General features: G+C 37.6%; 1 protein-coding gene across 17 annotated transcripts in view; it reads right to left on the bottom strand.

The window, feature by feature from the left end:
* CNTN4 (contactin 4) overlaps positions 1–19,438 on the bottom strand; it is a 994,033-nt gene that overhangs the window by 500,617 nt on the left and 473,978 nt on the right. The gene's annotated exons all lie outside the window — the stretch shown is intronic.

The raw sequence follows: 19,438 nt of genomic DNA, 5'->3' as shown, positions 1-19,438 counted from the left end.
TTTCTCCCACTGGGTCCCTCCCACAACACGTGAGAATTATGGGAGCTACAAGATGAGATTTGGGTGAGGACACAGAACCAAACCATATCACCAGGCCTCTCTTTAGTTTTAGAGATGTTAAATACTTTTAATCACTTTTAATTATATTTGTCTTTTCCTAACTTTTCTTCCTTATTTGCAGTGATATAAATCATGAAGATAGGTAAAATACAGGTCTCTAAGGTATTCATGTTTCCTTATTTATCAGTCCCGTATTAATTGTCCTGAGGCAAAGTCAAGACAATAAAAGTCAGGGCCAAGCTAAAAACCTTTATGAAGTCTGGGCACAGTAGCTTATCCCTATAATTCCAACACTTTCAGAGGCCAGGGAGAGAGGATTGCTTGAGGCCAGGAGTTTGAGATCAGCCTGGGCAACAAAGTGTAACCCTATCTGTACAAAAAAATTGAAAAACTAGCCAGGTGTGTTGGGATACACCTGTAGTCCCAGCTACTTGGGAGGCTGACACAGGGGTATCCCTAGAGCCCAGGAGTTTGAGGTTTCAGTGAGATATGATTTTACTACTGTACTCCAGCCTGGTCTCACAGAATGAGACGCTATCTGAAAAAACAAAAAATGAAAAAAAAAAAAAACCTTTTGATGATTGCTTCTTAGTCTCTACTGAAATAAAGAGCAAACTACTGCATCTGGCATTCAACACTCACTTTTCTTTACCTCCTTTACATGAGAGTCAAATTGGGACCTGATTTTTCTGTTTAGGCCTTTCAAAAGTCCACCTTATTTTTTTTTCTTAGTTTCAGAAGGCTACTTTTTAAAAAATCGCAAACCTACTTGTTCTTCAAAGGGCAGAGTGCCTCAAAAGTATCTAAGCACTTGACATGTATTTCTTTAAGGGTGTTTATCAGCTTATAATACAAATAATTAGTCATATATTCAAAAATTTATTGAACATCTACGCAATGTGATCATGGAGATGTAGCAATGAAATCTACAGACACATTTTCTCTTCAAATGGAGCTCCAGTCTAGAGGATGAGATGTTCAAGTGAGTTACTACAAACTGAAGTGAAAGCAATTATAAATTGTAAGACATACTGTGATGGTCTAGGCACTGCTTTCAACTTGGAAAATAACAAGGATCTTCCAGGAAGGAACCTTCTGAAGTGAGGCATTCATTATTTGAATATTGATGATTTCACAATTATATGCCTATAACTAAATTTATCAAAGTGTACACCTTAATTTGTACAGTTTATTGCATGTCAATTATACTTCAATACAGCTTTTCTTTTTAAGAAAAGAGAAAACAAATGATACAGTGCTATCTTAGTTTTCTCAGGAAATGTTTTTATGCTGGAGAGGTATTTAAGCAGAAATCTACAGGATAAAGCCAGGCAGACAGGGAAGGAGGAAGGGGAAAGACCATTCAAAAGAGAGTAAATAGTAGATATGAAGGCCCTGAGTTAGGAAGCAGTTGACATGACTTAGTACTGGAAAAGAAGATTAGAATGTCTAGTGAGCTCAGAGGGAGTTGTAGAGCTGAGGTTAGAGAAGTCAGCAGGAACCAACTCATGTAAAACATTACATGTCTTGAAAAGGTCTCTACATTTTATTCTACGTGTAATAGTAAGTCACTCAAGTTAAGTAGAAAAGTGCGAGGCAGGCAGATCACTTGAGGATAGGAGTTTGAGACCACTCTGGCCAACAAGGTGAAACCCCATATCTACTAAAAATATAAAAATTACCTGAATGTGATGGCATGTGACTGTAATCCCAACTGGGAAGCCTGAGGCATGAGAATTACCTGAACCCAGGAGGCGGAGGTTGCAGTGAGCCAAGATTGCACCACTGTACTCCAGCCTCGGTGGCAGAGTGAGACCCTGTCTGCAAATGAAAAAACAAAAAAAGAAGACAAGTGATATGATAGATTTGTGGTTTAAAATAATCACTTGGAATGCCCCATGGAAAATGGGTTAGAAATGCAAAAGAGTGGAGGAGCAGTGAAGATGAGGGAAGACCAGACAGAGCTGTATTGTGTTATGTTGGTAAGAACTGGAAGCAGTTTGTTCCAGTATGAAAGTAAAGGAGAGGAGTGGTGGTTTGAAATTATGCCCAAATACTGTTTGACACTCCTGCTTCTAAAAGATGGAACTTATTTCCCTTCCCTTGAGTGTGGGGCAGAATGTACTGACTTGCTTATAACAAATTGAATGTTGTGGAAATGACAACTGTGACTTATGTAACAAGCTACTGTGGCTTCCTCTTGCTTTCTCTCTGGATCATTTGCTGGGGTAAGCCACAGTCCATGTCACGAGGACACTCAGGCAGCCATAGGGAGCTCCATGCAATATGAAAGAGAGGCCTCCCATCAACACCTGGCATGAACCTGCCAGCCATGTATGTGACTGAGCCAACTTGAAAATGGGTGCTCTAGCCCAAGTCAAGCCTTCGGAAACTGCAGCCCCAGTTGATATTGGACTGTAACTTCCTGAATCGGAACTATTCAGCCAAACTGCTCCCAAATTCCTGACCCAAAGAGTTTGTATGAGATCATAAATGTTTATTTTTATTTCATGAAGGGGAAAAAAAGTTGAGAATGACCCTGGCATTCTTCCCATGCCTGCACAATTCAGATATTATCTTTGTGGGAGGGAAGGAATGCCTTGAGTAGTCTTGAGTAAAGAAGAATTATACTCTAAGACACACATGTTTGAAACACTAGGCTTATTATGGTAATAGCAATGGATAGCTAAAAACAGAAACAACATTGCACTTTAACAGATCAGTGAACAAAAAGGCACTTCAAGGAAAGGTAGAAATAAGGCACTGAAACTAAAGAAATTCCAAGTTGTGTTTTTAAGAGCCAACTGGGCTCCCTAAGACTTTAAGAATGGTTTCTGTGTCAAATCTTTCACTACTAATGCTGCAACTACTCAGTACTCTGAAAATAATATGGTGGTGCTTAAAGGATCTCCAGTCACAATAACTTTAAATGCCAGGCCATCATTGTTCTAGGCTTCCAGTTCAGGGGTTAATCTGGCCCCATTATGTCACTCATTACATGATATTCTGGTTGGGAAGAGGTAAGGAATAAAATGAGCTATAGTTTTACTAGGTAGAAAGATTTTCAACATAATTAAATTAAATAAAAAAGGCAGCAGTATTATGTCTTAGTTCCAAACAGACTTACATCAACTTTTACCTAGTACATGAGATTAAATACACAAAAAATATTTACATGTATGAAAAATGCAGAAAGAAAAAGTGGTCACACACAAAAATGACTCATCTGAATCACTGCTGCCAGCATATATTTGATATATTACATTCAGGCATTATGACATCCATTTTTTTTTTTTTTGAGCTGGAAGATGCCTCCTCTTTACATTAGCATTTCCAAAAATGCAAGATGCACAACACTGGCTTGGGAAATCATTTTTAGATTGTACAGGGATCAGGCATTAAATAATACTGACTCACTCAAAAGTAAGTCACTCCTCTTTCACTTAATTCTCTTTGAGTTCTTCTGATTAAACTAAAAATAAAGTCTCATTTGGTGCCAGCATGTCTTTAAAACCTCTCTAACACTTGACAGTCTAATATTTGTGGTGAAATATCAAGGCTCAGGAGCAGAGTCTTCTGAGGACATGCCAGGCTTTAATACATTTGCTTCTGTAGTCTTCATTTTTACGGCTACTTCTTACTTATAACAAGTGACACTGCTGTGATAAAGTTTCTTTAAATAAAAAACAACAACAACATAGAGTTAATAAAAAATTAAAGTGAATAATAATACAGAGACTATACAGATTGGACCAAATTAGATAATGATAGAATTGTGGGAAACCCTCACCTAGAAAACTTACTTGTGTTCTATCTCATTGTTTACTAATGCAGAGTCTGAAATCCAGAGTGATTTTATCAAAGTCACAAAACCAGAAGGTAGCAAGTATGATTCTAGACTCCTTGGGTTTCTGCTACAATTACACCAAGAAAAAAAAAAAGATGAAAACTCAAAAGTGATTTCTAATAACTGAACAAAACATTTATATGATTGATTTTTTTCTCAAATTTATTTACTGAACTGGAGAGCAAGTTTAAATAATATGAAATCCATAAACAATTATGAAATGCAATTGATAATCTTCTTAAACTCAACTGAATTGGGCATATAGTTGAAATCATAAGGGAGGTACAAGAAATCTGGAGCATCACCTTCAAGTCTGTCTATCTAGTTAGATAAATATTATATTAAAACCAAAGTTTTTGTGTAAATATCACAACACTGGAGAGAAGAGCATTCCCAAAGAGGGTGTCCAAAAACCCCTCTGAAGAAAAAAAAAAGAGGATAAGGAATAATTGATTTTCACTTGAAAATTTTTATTTTGCAAGGATCATTTGTGTGCAAATAATATTTGCCTATCTTATCAGTAGTTCATAACTTCCCAATAAAATTCTATAGAGAATATCACATCAGGTTCTAGCAAAAACTATTGACCCTGACAAATAATACTGCTGCATTTTTATTATTTACTCTTTTGCTCAGAAAAGATGTGAATTTAATTTGGTTTGATTTGCTATTTGAATTATCCCAGTTCTCCTCAGAGTGGGATGTCATATTTTTTTCTATAGGCAAGACTTTGTTAGAGAATTTCACATTTGTCCTTAAAGAAGTACAGAAGATAATGTATATGGAATATATGCAATATATGGATATATTAGCCTGGTATATTTTAAACAAATATATCAAAACTCTACTCATTTTAACTCAGAAGGAAATGAACAGTTTGGGTTTTAAGACATGTTTAAAGATAATTTCATTAGCTTTAAGTTTGTATTCTAAGCTCAGATATAATTACACTGAGAAATCAAAGGAGAGAAGGAGGAAGGGAGAAAGAACACAACTGAGTAGGTCAGGAGACATAATGATTGCTACTGTAGGGGCTACAGAGTAAATAAGGTAACAATCCAGAGATAAAACGTTGGGTGTTGGAGGACAGTTGTCTTCTTGGAGAGAAAGCAGAAATCGCCATACTGTGGTTGTGGTTACAGAAATTAAGCAATGGGAAATGACATCTACACAGTTTAATCCAGTTTTCTCCATAGTCATATAGCAGATAAGTAACTGGGGAGGAAGCTGCTGAAGGACTAAACTGAAGAGGCACTGGGACAGGGGACAAATGGTTTGAGTTTCTGCACAGGGACTATAAAGCAGAGAGTGCACTAGAAGGAACATAGTAAGGTCTGGAGCTGATGTTGACTAGACAAAGTAGGTGCGAAGTATCTGGTTCTGGGAGGCCATGCTTGTGTGACCTTCGGTCATGTACTTTACTCAATTTCCTTGCCCCATCTATAATAGAGAGGTACAGAGGTACCAATATTAGCCATATTAGGGCTTCTCTGAGCTCAGTATGAATTATACTAATGTATTTAAAGCATGTAACAGAGAGGAAGGAGGACAGTAATTACTGTTGTTTTTATTATTATCATCGGTAGTGAAAATTTTACCTAGGACTTTTAAATCATGTTTTGATATAAAAACAGCAGGTAAAATAATAATTATTCATAGTTAATGACAAAATATTAGGTGAATGATGTAGCATTTTCCTCTGTTTCTAAAGTTATCTAATTCAAATATCAACAGAGTGCCCAACAGACTTGGTAAAAATACAAAAAAAAGTTCTTATAGTCCCTCCTGCCCTCCCTCCCTTCTTTCCTTCCTTTCTATTCTACCTACCTACCTACCTACCTACCTATCGCTGTAGAGAACAAGATACAGTTTTACCCTGAGAATAATATAAATAAACAAAACAGGTATCAATCTTGTTTTCCTCCTCCTTCCCTTTAAATGCAAATGCTTATTTGATAGTGAGAGAAACTGTGACCTGCTCCCTTCTTTTTTTAGACGGAGTTTTGCTCTTGTCGCCCTGGCTGGAGCACAGTGGCATGATCTTGGCTCACTGCAATCTCTACCTCCTGGTTCAAGTGATTCTCTTGCCTGAGCCTCCCAAGTAACTGGGACTACAGGTGCCTGCCACCATGCCCGACTAATTTTTGTATTTTTAAGTAGAGATGGGGTTTCGCCATGTTAGTCAGGCTGGTCTCAAACCCCTAACCTCAGGCGATTCACCTGCCTCAAACTCCCAAAGAGCTGATATTACAGGGACGAGCCACCACACCCAGCCAACCTGTTCCCTTCTTAGTCAACTTCACAACAAAACTAAACACTCTCACTTTCAACCTTCCCACTTGGAAGAATAGATACCTGGAAGAATGACAGGCCAGAAGGTATGGTGCTTATGGCAATTCTCTCTTTCCCTCCTACTCCTTTTTTCCCTCCTACTACTATTGTCCTTTTTCTTTATTCCTACTGTGCAATTTAGAGCCCACTGAAGGTAAAGTAGATGGAAGTGTTTTACTTGCACTGGAGCTCAGTGATAAAGAGAGAAGGCCATGCCCTTTTGTTAATAAATGATTGCAATCGACATTATTAAGTGCTGACTTTAAGGCAGTTCCTGGGCTATTTTACATGTTTTCTCAGAGAATTAAGCAATTTCCTCAAGCTGATACGCTTAGCAACTATACTTAGAGGTAGGTTTTGAACCCAGATTTTTCTCAGCCCCAGGACCATGTTCTCATCCACTGTGGGATGTACCAAGGCAGTAGCTTCGGATATTATAGCAATATGGTTCATTGACAGAAACATTGTGTTTTGCCTGGATTTCTCACTTAAATCTGGTAGATCAGAGTTTGAAACAAGGTTATAAACTCCTTAAGTTCATGGCCTAAATCACAGATATCTTGATACATCCAACATCTATCAGTACTCAATAATATCAAAGGTGTTTAACAAATTGTTATCAAATAAATGAAGTTATTTTATTTGATAAATAAATTAATGAATAATGTATAAATATTTTCTAAGGAATTAGACATTCTAGAGTTAAGAAAATTCTATCTTCCACAAATATTATTTGCCACTGTATCAAATAACTACATGGGCATTCACCAAGTTCCCAGAACCACTATCTGAAAGCTTTTGACAAAGCCAATTAAATACTAAAACACTCTTAATAAAATTCACATTCATTTATATAGAGTTTAAACATGTTATGACATAACTAGAAAACAATTATCAAGTATAATTCAGGAAAACATTCTTATAATTTTGATTCAAGTAAATCAAACATTCCCAGTATCTGAAAGCAGTTAGCCACATGAACTTGGACAAATAAATTAATCTTTTTGCTCTTTAGTTTTCTCATCCTCCCCCACGATAGGCTGGATGGGATGAGAGCACAACTTTGACAATCTGTGAAATGCTCACTGTTGAAGTAACATATTTGCTGCAATGAGTTATGTCAACCATGGCCAGATCTTCAAAGTTCCTTAGAAAAGAGTAGAGCAAACTTCCTTCTCTAGCTCAAGTTTATCCCAAGATGCTTGTTTTGACGGTTGTCTCCAATCCAACAAGAGGAATGCATTTCTAGTTGTGTTAAGTTATTTCTGGTATAGATATCACACATGTGGAAACCATATCGTTTAGACTGATAGTTTGGGAGTTTAGATTGACTTTTGTTTCTTTTTACTTAAGTAGCTCAAGCAACATATACATTGCTGCATTCATACGTTTTAAATCTATTTGACATCATTCTTTCTTCGAATATTCTTTCTCCATCAAACTGCTTTTTTTTTTTTGTATCAGATCTCTTTTTATAGCATCAGTCTGGGACATAACCCTCAGGTAGGGGGAAGTTTAATTACAGATTCAATATGGATTTTTAATTTTGGCCACCAGGAGGTTTGCAAGAAATGAAAAGATCGCCTGCTTCCTAGGGATGCCAATCGAGGACAAAATTGAAAATAGGTGACGTGAGTGCCTGTCCTGCATCTTCAAGATCACTCACAGTACAGAGGCTGGCCTTCTCCTCCCTCCAGAAGTCTCAAGTTTCCCTGCTATCAGTGGAATCCAATATCACATCTCAGGTGAATTAATACGAGAGAGTTCACTCTCTGAGGAAGGTTTGTGTATTATGCCTTTTCTCTAATTAAAGAAGTTGCACATGGTTGTGGCAGTGGGGTGGTGGTAAGACACCAGTGACCGCACCTCCTCCTCCCTGGCCCCCGCCTCCTCTGCTTCTTTCCATGACTATAAAACACAAAACTGGGAAGCTCCATAAGAGGAATGGAAGACAGATTGGGATTGCAGTTTGGAAAATTTGGAATCTGATTATGCCACTAATTATCTGTGGGACTTTGGACAAATCAGTGTACTTGTCTGTAAAATAAGAGAACTTGAATAGAACTATAATTCTGTAATTCCGTTTATCATGTATGAGGGAGTTTGGATCTGAGCAACTCTAACTTCCTGACAGCAGATAGTGTCTCTCAGGAGACAGTAGTACTTTTACTTTCCTCAGAAGATTTATCATGTTTTTTTCTACAGTCTCACTCTGTCACTCAGGCTGGAGTGCTGTGGCACAATCTTGGCTCACTGCAACCTCTGCCTCCCGGGTTGAAGTGATTCTCCTGTCTCAGCCTCCCGAGTACTTGGGATTACAGGCACCCACTGCATGTCTGGCTACTTTTTGTATTTTTAGTAGAGACGGGGTTTCACCATGTTGGTCAGGCTGGTCTCGAACTCCTGACCTCAGGTGATTTGACCACCTTGTCCTCCCAAAGTGCTGGGATTATAGGTGTGAGCCACTGCATCTGGCCAGATTTAATTATTTTTATGGAACTATAATTCACACATCATACATTCAACCTTTTAAAATGTATAGCTAAGTAATTTTTAGTATAATCAACAAGGTTGCACAATCATCACCACTTTCTAATTCCAGAATATTTTCCATCAGCCTAAAAAGAAATAATATCCAATAGCAGTCGTACCTTACCTTTTCTTACTCCTTGCTCTGGGCAAATACTAATCTACTTTCCTGTCCCTATGGCTTTGTCTAGTCTGGAGAGTCCATAAATGGAATCATACAATATGTGGCCTTTGTCTCTGGCTTCATTCACTTCGCATGGTGTTTTCAAAGTTTGTCCATGTTGTAGTATCAGTACTTCCTTTTTATGGCTGAATAATATTCCATTATATGGGACTGCCACATTTTTTACTTATTTATCAATTGATGGACATCTGGATTATTCCCACTTTTTGACTATTATGAATAATATTGTTATGAACATTTGTGTACAAATTACTTCTGTTTTGGTCAATGCAATTTGCAGGTTCTCTGGAACAAGTTTTACAAAAGAAGCTCTGGTCTTCACTGTTTTTGCTAAATACAAGACTGTGACATTCTCTCTTCTACAAAGGTATCTTAAAGGGAATAAGTTAAAACAGTATTTACTTTAACCTTTTTGTCAACCTTGACTAATACATCTTGAGTCCAGCTTCGCTCTTTATGTTTGCCATATAACCTTGAGCATTTTACTCTGCTCTCAGATTCTCATATGTAAAACTGGGGCACTGACAATTTCTGCCTTACTTGTCTTTCAAGAGTGCTTAATGCGGTTCTCAACCTTTCTTGAGCATCAGAATCCCCTTATACACTAAGGACTCTGAGGTCAGACCAGTGGATTATAGAAGTCCACTGGTCCATTGCTGAGACATAATTCCCCTTTTTCCTTGTCTTCATAGAAGTAAAAACCTGGGCTGGTACAATTGAGAACCAGAATCCCTGGAGGGCTTGTTAAAACTTGGACAACCTCACCTGCAGAGATTCTAATTCCTTAAGTCTGGGCCAGAGCCAAAGAATCCTCATTTCTAATAGGCTGCCAGGTGACAATGATGCTGCTGGTTCATGAACTAAATTTTGGTAACCACTGGTTCAGTGTATTTTACAAGATGGTAAGCTTTATAAAGACAGGTACTCAATTTCAACAGACCATCATAGCATCATAGTTGAAAGCCCAGGGTTTGGATCTGGGCAGACCTAAATTTAAATACTGCCTTGGACTTCTACAAGCTCTGGTTTTGTAGGCAGGTCATGTAACCCCTTATCTATGAACTGAGGATAATACCTTTCCCAGAGGGTTGTTTTGAGTTTAAATGTGATAGTGCATACAAAACTGAGGTGCTGTATCTGGCATATAAATGCCCAATAACCTTTTACTCTTACTGTTATTACTGCAGTTGTTTCTAATTCCTAACACACTTCTTAAATTTACTAGCTGCCTTGCTGCCAAGAGGCAGACCGTAAGCATTCTGGCTGTCACCTACTCCACTGGTTTGCTGCTGTTGCTGCTGCTGCAAATGATGATATTAATAGCAACCAATACTTAGTCCTGATATTAACTGATATTCATAACAACTGATACTTAGTCCTGTACTAAGGGAGAGCTTCCTGAGTTGTGTATGTACATACACAACTGCATGTACATACGCATGTATGTATGTACACACATGCACATATGTACACATACAAGCTTAATCAATTTAGGTATTTGTTCTTCATTTGTATTTGTTATTGTAACCCCATTGTATAGATGAGGTCACATTCCAAATAGGTGGTGAGAGGGCAACAGATGTGCTGTAAACTCTGCTCTACAACCTTCAACCACTGAAGAATGGCCAGAAACTGGTGATCTAAGAAACTAATATGGCATCATCATCATCATCAACATCATCACCGTAATCACCATCATCGCCATAATAGGAACTATGTTTACCTGAGAACTAAGCTATTTAACATTTAACATATACATTAACACATATTTAACATTTAACATATACATTAAATAACTTAGTTCTAAGTTAAACATAGTTCCCACATATGGAACCTCCAACACATGTTAAATTACTCAATGAATAATAGCTGAAACTGGACCCCTTCCTTACCCCTTATACAAAAATTAACTCCAGATGAATTAAAGATTTAAATATAAGACCGAACACCATAAAAACCCTAGAAAAAAACCTAGGCAGTATCATTCAGGACACAGGCACAGGCAAGGACTTCATGACTAAATCACCAAAAGCAATGGCAACAAAAGACACAATAGACAAACTGGATCTAATTAAACTTAAGAGTTTCTGCACAGCAAAATAAACAATCGTTAAGTGAACCAGCAACCAACAGAATGAGAAGAAATTTTTGCAAGCTACCCATCTGAGAAAGGGCTAATATCCAGAATCTACAAAGAACTAAAACAAATTTACAAGAAAAAAACAACCAACTCCATCAAAAAGTGGGGGAAGGATATGAACAGACACTTTTTAAAAGAAGACATTCATGTGGCCAACAAATATATGAAAAAATGCTCATCATCACTATTCATTAGAAAAATGCAAATCAAAACCGCAATGAGATACCATGTCAAGCCAGTTAGAATGGCAATCATTAAAAAATCAGGAGACAACAGATGCTGGAGAGAATGTGGAGAAATGGGAATCCTTTTACACTGTTGGTGGGAGTGTAAATTAGTTCAACCATTGTGGAAGACAGTGTGACAATTCCTCAAGGATCTAAAAATGGAAATACCATTTGACCCAGTAATCCCATTACTGGGTATATACCCAAGGATTATAAATCATTCTACTATAAAGACACTTATATACCTATGTTCATTGCAGCCCTGTTTACAATAGCAAAGACCTGGAACCAATCAAAATGCCCATCAATGATAAACTGGATAAAAAAATGTGGCACATATGTTCCATGGAATACTTTGCAGCCATATAAAAGGATGAGTTCATGTCCTTTGCAGGGACATGGTGAAGCTGGAAACCATCATTCTCAGCAAACTGATGCAAGAACAGAAAACCAAACACCACATGTTCTCACTCATAGGTGGGTGCTGAACAATGAGAATACATTGACACAGTAGGGGGGAACATCACACAATGGGGTCTGCTGGAAAGTGGGGGCTAGGGGAGGGATAGCAGGGGGTGGGGACATTGGGGAGGGATAACACTGGGGGAAATACCTAATGTAGGGGACAGGGGCATGGAGATAGCAAACCACCATGGCAAGTGTATACCTATGTAACAATCCTGTAAGATCTGCACATGTACCCCAGAAATTAAAGTATAATACAAAAAATAGCTCATTAATCAGTGGGTTTGCTAAGTGTCAGATGATGCACCAAGGGCAAAGAGTATATACATGTTCTCAATTCTCACAGATAGCCTAAAGAAGTAAATATAGTTATTTTGCCCATTTTACAGATTAAAAAAGAGAGAAACCCATGAACCTAGTGAGATGATATACATTTATCACACAATTCATAAGTGGCAGACCTATCTATGTAATTTCAGAGTCCATGTTCTCAACTGCCAACTCTGCAGTGTCTCCAGCTGGTGTTTCTGGCATGGCACCATCTGCCACAAACTATTACTGCTTCTGTCATCCTCAAGCTTTGAGGCAGCATCACTAATTCCACATTTAAACAGAGAATGATCACACAGGTTGATATTAGGTGTACATAACTGGATTTTCACTTGTCTATTTTTCTCCTCTCTTCCTAATTTGTTTCATTCAAAAGAGTTCTTCCATTTTTTTTTTTTCTAGATACAGTATGTCCTAGACTCTATTCAGTAAGGGAGCTTTATTTATAGTTAAGACATCCAGCATGGCTGAGCATATCTAATGGACCCATTAACAATTTTGCCTCAGGAGAGGTCTTAAATTGAGTATTTCTAATAACTTTTGGGCTGTGTGCTTGCTACTGTATGTCCATGCCTATGGGGACATAAGATCGCTGCCAGTTCCTCTATTTACCTCAACATCTTCATTACTGATTAACATTTTCCTACTGTGAAAAGGACTTAAATATATGTTGAAAAGAAGTTTTGCATTTGCTATTTATTATTTTTTGGTACACTTCTCCTATTTTTCCCTTAATTTTCATCAATGAAGCCACTCATTTTAATCTAGTTATTAGCTATCTTCTTGGCTAAATCTTTCTACCACACGAGTTTCATTTTATAGCCATTTATGAGAGGGCACAGAGCAAACAGGAAATCCATGCTTTGACTTCAGACAGCATGGTTGTAAATACACTGGCAAGTCATTTTCTTAGAAAGAGAAACAAAATAAGAGGTCACTACAGAACTACGTTTTGCAGCAACTAAATGAAAACTAACTCTTGGCTCTCTTTTGGTCTTAATTGAATATTTGTTAATTTTACAAGAACAGGAGTAGTACTAGGTTTAATACCTGTGTAGAACTGTGAATTATTTGAATGTTGCCTGCATTTATTCTGGGGGAAATGTGAGAATCTTGGGAATTGAAATATTACTCCTGCCTGTGCAGTGAGGTCAAACCTTGAAACGAACTTCTGTGTGCTCTCCATCCTGGTGGGGATAAAAGCAAGGATGCTTGAGGGTTGGTCATAAGCTTTACTGAAATATTCTGAGTAAGTGGAAAAATTGTGCTCATTGGGTTCTATCATCAACATTAACAAATACTGGGAACCTTCTTTTGTATATTTGTGCTCTCAGACCTAGAATTAGCCAAAACTTTAAACACCCTACTTTAATCTTCGTGATGAGACTTCCTGAGCCTCAAATGCCTTCTAAAGACCAATGAGCATTCTTTCTATGTGTTCTGATTACAGGTTTGTATTTTTTTAAATCAATCACAGATTCAAGATACATCCTGTGATTGACTATTCAATCCAGGGCTCTTCCTTGCTCCACGTTTTGTTGAACACTCACCCATCTCAGAATATGTCTCCTGTGAATTATACAGGACATTTCTCCACTACTTACCCCCCAGATGCAGATATAATACTGGCATAGATTCTGTGAGCAAATCAACAAATGCATTTGGAGAGGATGCACTTTCTCAAAAAGAGATAATTGCTGAAGTTGATAAACCGCACCACAGAGATGGGAATAAATTTAGCCTCCTCTAAACCAAGACCAACTGAGAATGCATCAAGCATAAATTCAGCACTCATTCACAGAGAGTTTTTAAATGTCTTCAGTCTTCTTGCTGCACATAAACATATGGAGCAGACATTTTCTTCTTTCTTTCAAATGCTGCCAATGTGAACAGAATCAGTAGCACATGGTAAGGCATATGACCTATGTGAAATTTCATATTAGTTGAATAGAATTCCAGGCTGAGCTCTAACCCTATTGGCATACATATCTTCCTCTCAAATCATGTGTACAGATATAAATGTAAATTATTGGAATTGAATAGGACTCTAAAACCATCTGTCCAACCCCCTCATTATACAGAAGTATAAGCTGAATCTTAGGTAAAATGACTTGCTCAACATCTGGCTAATAATAAAACAAGTAAATTCTAAAAAGAGTAAAACTCCGTAATTGCAAGACCTGGAACATATTTGCAGATATAACTACACAGTGGTTTATGAGCATATATTATGCAAACACATGCATAAACATACATATATAGATCTATTAATACATACACAGTCAACTCTCCAATCATCTCTGTTTATCCTGCCTGGCTTCTTTCTAATTGCTAACATGACCTTGTTTCTTTCTAATCACTGGATGCCTCTCTGCTATTACTTGGCTTGGACCCCTCTAAAAATAGAGTCTAAGAGCAGGACTTCCGAGCAGTTTAGTTTATTTAGGAGGTGATCCCAAGAAGCAGAAGTAAAGAAGAAAAAAGTAGAAGGAGCTGTCATGGGAAACTGAGACTCAATCCAGCCATGAATCCCTAAGAAATTATGTTCAATGTGCCTAAGAATTTACTTCCCAAAGGATAGGAGACAAAGGCATTTATCTACTGATTCTCAAGCCCCTTAGCTGAGGGCTGCCCCTAAGGACGGGTTTAACTTTCCATAGTTTTCTTGTTTGTGACTCAGATAAAGACTTGAGGCAGAAAAATACAAAAGAGGAATAATTCTGCCCCAGCTATAGGTAAAGTCAGAAATGGGCCAGGTGGGACCTGGCGTATTGGCTCATACCTATAAGCGCTTTGAGAGGCTGAGGCAGGTGGATCATTTGAGGTCAGGAGTTCCAGACCGGACTGACCAACATGGTGAAACCCCGTCTCTACTAAAAATACAAAATTAGCTGGGCGTGGTGGTAGGCACTGTAATTCCAGCTCCTCAGGAAGCTGAGGTGGTAGAATCGTTTGAACCTGGGAGGTGGAGGTTGCAATGAGCTGAGATCGTGCCACTGCACTCCAGCCTGAAAGACAGAACAAGACTCCATCTCAACAATAAAAATACATAAAAATAAAATAAAATAAAAAAAGAAATGGACAAGGCAGTGTTGCACCAAGATACAGACTTTAAGGCACACAGACCAATGTTAATACTTTAGATATTTACATCTAATTTTTAAAAACTTGTATAGATTATCATCATAGATGGCTAGTCCATAGAGTTGGCATCAACAGAACTACAAAGCACCCTGGATCTATATTACAGCTATAAATGTAGTATAAAATTGGAGATCTAGTCTCTGTCTCTCATGACTGGCCAGGATATAGTATTCATTTATTTGAAAAATATTTATTGAATTGCACTATGTGCCAGACATTTTCCAGATGCTGGGAATACAGCAGTGAACTAAAAGGATAGAAATATCTACCCAAATAAAGCTTACAGTCTCGGAGGGAAAGATATTTTACATAAAAAGAAGAAAGCAAAATATATCATTATTCAGATATTGATAAGAACTCTGAAGAAAAATCAGGCATTAAAAAGCATAAAAGATGTCAAAATAAATACTGCTATTTTAATGTATTTACTGTGATCAGGAAGAGCCTCGCCAATTAGGTGACATTTGAGCATAGATTTAAAGAAGGTTACAGGGTGGGTTCTGGGGACATTTAAGGCAAGTGCATTCTTGACAAAAGAAAATTAGTATAAATGCTCTAAGGTCTAAGGGTATGTGTTATCATTTCTTTTTCTTTCTTTTCTTTCTTTCTTTTTTTTTTTTTTTTTGTTGAGACAGAATCTTGTTCTGTCACCCAGGCTGGAGTGTAGTGGCATGATCTCAGCTCACTACAGCCTCTGCCTCCCAAGTTCAAGTAATTCTTGTGCCTCACCCTTCCGAGTAGGCAAATGGGCACCACCATGCCTAGCTACATTTTGTATTCTAGTAGAGACTGAGTTTCACCATGTTGGCCACAATGGTCTTAAACTCCTGCCTCAAGTGGTCTACCTGCCTTGGCCTCTCAAAGTGCTGGGATTACAGGTGTGAACCACTGCATCAGGCCTTGTTTTTTTTTTTAATTATTTTTTATTTTTATATAATAGATGTACATATTTTTGTGATACATATGATAATTTAACATATTCATATCATTTGAAAAGATCAAATCAATATAATTGGGATATCCACCACCTTAAATATTTGTTTTTCTTTATAGTCGAAATATTAGAATTATTCTCTTATACCTATTTTTAAAGATACAATAGCTTATTGTAAAGCAAACATTTGAAATTAAGCGTCTCAAAGTGGTGAACTAAGAACTGCATCTAGCCTGCAGACCATTTGGTTTGCTTTATACAGACCCTTTGTTTTTACTTTCAAAACTAATTTAAATTCTATTCATTACCCTTATGGAAATCCTAGATAATTCGGAGATGATAGAAAAAATAAACTGAAGACCTGTCATAGAGGATTAGAGCTGGGCACAAGTTAATATTTTAGTGGGGAATGTTTGTTTGTTTGTTTTTCTAGTTTTCCACAGTCACTAGCAATCCCTGTTACACTTTACATTTTTACTTCTGAAAGAATGTTTTACTCATTTGTTAGTTTCCTTTCTTTTTTGGGTAGTAGAGTTTTATGATCTTGAGTTCAAATTGGTTAAGAAGAAGAAGAATGTAGCCAATTTTCATAGTGACTGAATTTTCAGATTACTGGCATCGATAGTTTTGTTTTATTTGAAAATTATTACCAGACACAGAATCTACCATTTGGCAAAAAAGAACATTCCCATTGTACCATAAATTACTAATAAATGCCCTCAAATAATCAACAGACTTTATCAGATGCATTCCTTGCATGATTAGCCTGCTTATATATTTGGATCCTGTCTTATCTGGGGAAAAAAAAGATCAGAAAAAGGGATATGTGAGGTTCACTAATTATGGTAAACATAACAGGCATACATATATTCCTTGCCAAAAACTCACCAAGAAATCTCAGACTAAAGATGTATACAAAAGTTATGGTTGATACACAAAAGGAAAAGAATGCGCAGTTAAAGCAGGTTTTTTTTTTTTTTTTTAAGATGCAGTTTCGCTTTTGTTGCCTAGGTTGGAATGCAATAGCGCAATCTCAGCTCACCGCAACCTCTGCCTCCTGGTACAAGCGATTCTCCTATCTCAGCCTCCTGAGTAGCTGGGATTACAGGCATGTGCTACCATGCTGGGCTAATTTTGTATTTTTAGCAGAGATGGGGTTTCTCTATGTTGGTCAAGCTGGTCTTGAACTCCCGACCTCAGATAATCTGCTCACCTCGGCCTCCCAAAGTGTTGGGATTACAGGTGTGAGCCACTGCATCTGGCCTAAAGCAGTTTAATAAAATCAAAATTCAGACAGTGGAGTGCTATGTAAATTAATGAAATCAAGACAAATAGCAAGAAAACAAAAACATTAATTAAAGCTTGACTTTACCTACACTGAAGGAGGCATATGGTAAGGGAATATTAATGCCATGTAAAACAGTTCACAAAAAAGTCTCACAAAAACAATCAATATACTGATTCTTTGCAAAAAGCTAAGTGAATAAAAAAGACACAGCTACACACACACCTTAGGTGAGAATTCCCTCAAGTTTTTTAAAACACTACTGAAGAGAGTAGTGCTTTCCTTGATTTTCAACCCTTTCGTATCCTGATATTTACTTAGCACATTGGGTTAAATAAACATATTGCTGTTGCCAAATAAGAGAAATCAAGTCACCGCTTTATGGCTTAAAGAGTATGTTTATATCAGAGTCATTATGAGAAGTTAAAACTCGAGAGTCTCAGTCGAATCCTTTAGGAGGGTCAAGGTGCCAGAGAAAAACAACTGAGTTCTTAGAGCCTGAACATACTGCTGGAGGGAAGATGAAGTTTCTGACCAGATGAGGGAGATAACTAATATCACTAAGAGAGATGCCAAGATGTTCACAATCATGGAGCAGGGAAGATGTTGTGAACTCAACGAAGGCAAGAAGTTTGAAACATGAAGATGGACTATGAAAAGATGTATAAGTAAATGAGGGTTTACATTTAGAAAAACTTAAGAAGAATGAAAACCAAACTCTGAAAACTAAATTTGCAACCATCAACTTGCCAAATGCAAGACAGCTAAAAGACAGTACACTATGAACAGGCAAGACGATAGTCTGCCTGAGTTTGAATCATAGCTCTACCACTTACTGGCTTTGTGAATTTGGGTGACTTTCTAACTTCTTGATGCTTCAGTAATAATATTAATATTCATAGTTAATACAGTAAAATAATAAATGCTTACTTCTTAGGGGTCATGGGAGAAAGAAATGAGATAAAGGATAACAAGTGCTTAGCATAGTGCCTGGCATAGAATAATGGTCATATATGTTAGTACTACCACTACTATTTTTGATTTTGTAACAATGGCAAATAATCTATTATAACAAGTTGTCAGTCATCATAAGACTCAGTTAATAGAACTGAAAAAAGCGGTAGCATGTCTGCTTCACTCAGGATTTTATATTCCCCGATCCCAGTACAGGGCTGGCTTGTTAGAAGGTACTCAGTAATGTTGAGTGAATGCATAAATCAAAGTAATGGTGATCCAAAAGTCATTTTTGCTTCATGTTGTAAAAATGCAAATATATTCAGGTGTCTTTTTTGGACTTGACACTCTGAATAACAAAACAAGTCAACTAGACTCATTTCAAAGGGCCTGGAATGATGCACAGCAGCCCAAGCTGGAACCCAATTCCCGGTGCATGATGGACTTATGATGCCTCAGCACTTGAATTATGTATGTCAACTGCTAGACTCACATCTTCCAGAAAACAGAGAAGGCAATACATAGCATGTTTGAACTTTTCTTTTCTTTCATTCTTTTTTTGAAACAGAGTCTCACTCTCTTGCTCAGGCTGGAGTGCAATGGCGTGATCTCAGCTCACTGCAACCCCTACCTCCCAGGTTCAAGCAGTTCTCCTGCCTCAGCTCCCCAAGTAGCTGGGATTACAGGCATGCACCACTGCACCCAGCTAATTTTTTATTTTTAGTAGAGACGAGGCTTTGCCATGTTGCTCAGGCTGGTCTTGAATTCCTGACCTCAGGTGATCCACCCACCTCAGCCTCCCGAAGTGCTGGGATTACAGGTGTGAGCCGCTGTGCTTAGCCATGTTTGAACTTTTCAAATCCCTTTTCTAGTAGTTGACTATGAGTATCTGGTAAAAACCTCCTGTCTTTTGCTTTCTAGTTCCTCCTAACTGTAGTACATTGAAATGAGAGTCAGTATCAGAAGATGGAGTGATATCAACAAAGACATTGAAAGAGCTATCCAGAT

The sequence above is a fragment of the Callithrix jacchus genome, chromosome 15 (assembly GCF_049354715.1).
Source record: "Callithrix jacchus isolate 240 chromosome 15, calJac240_pri, whole genome shotgun sequence".
Classification (NCBI taxonomy): domain Eukaryota; kingdom Metazoa; phylum Chordata; class Mammalia; order Primates; family Cebidae; genus Callithrix; species Callithrix jacchus.
Note: the sequence above shows the minus strand (reverse complement) of the source record. Positions and strands in the feature narration are given on the sequence as shown.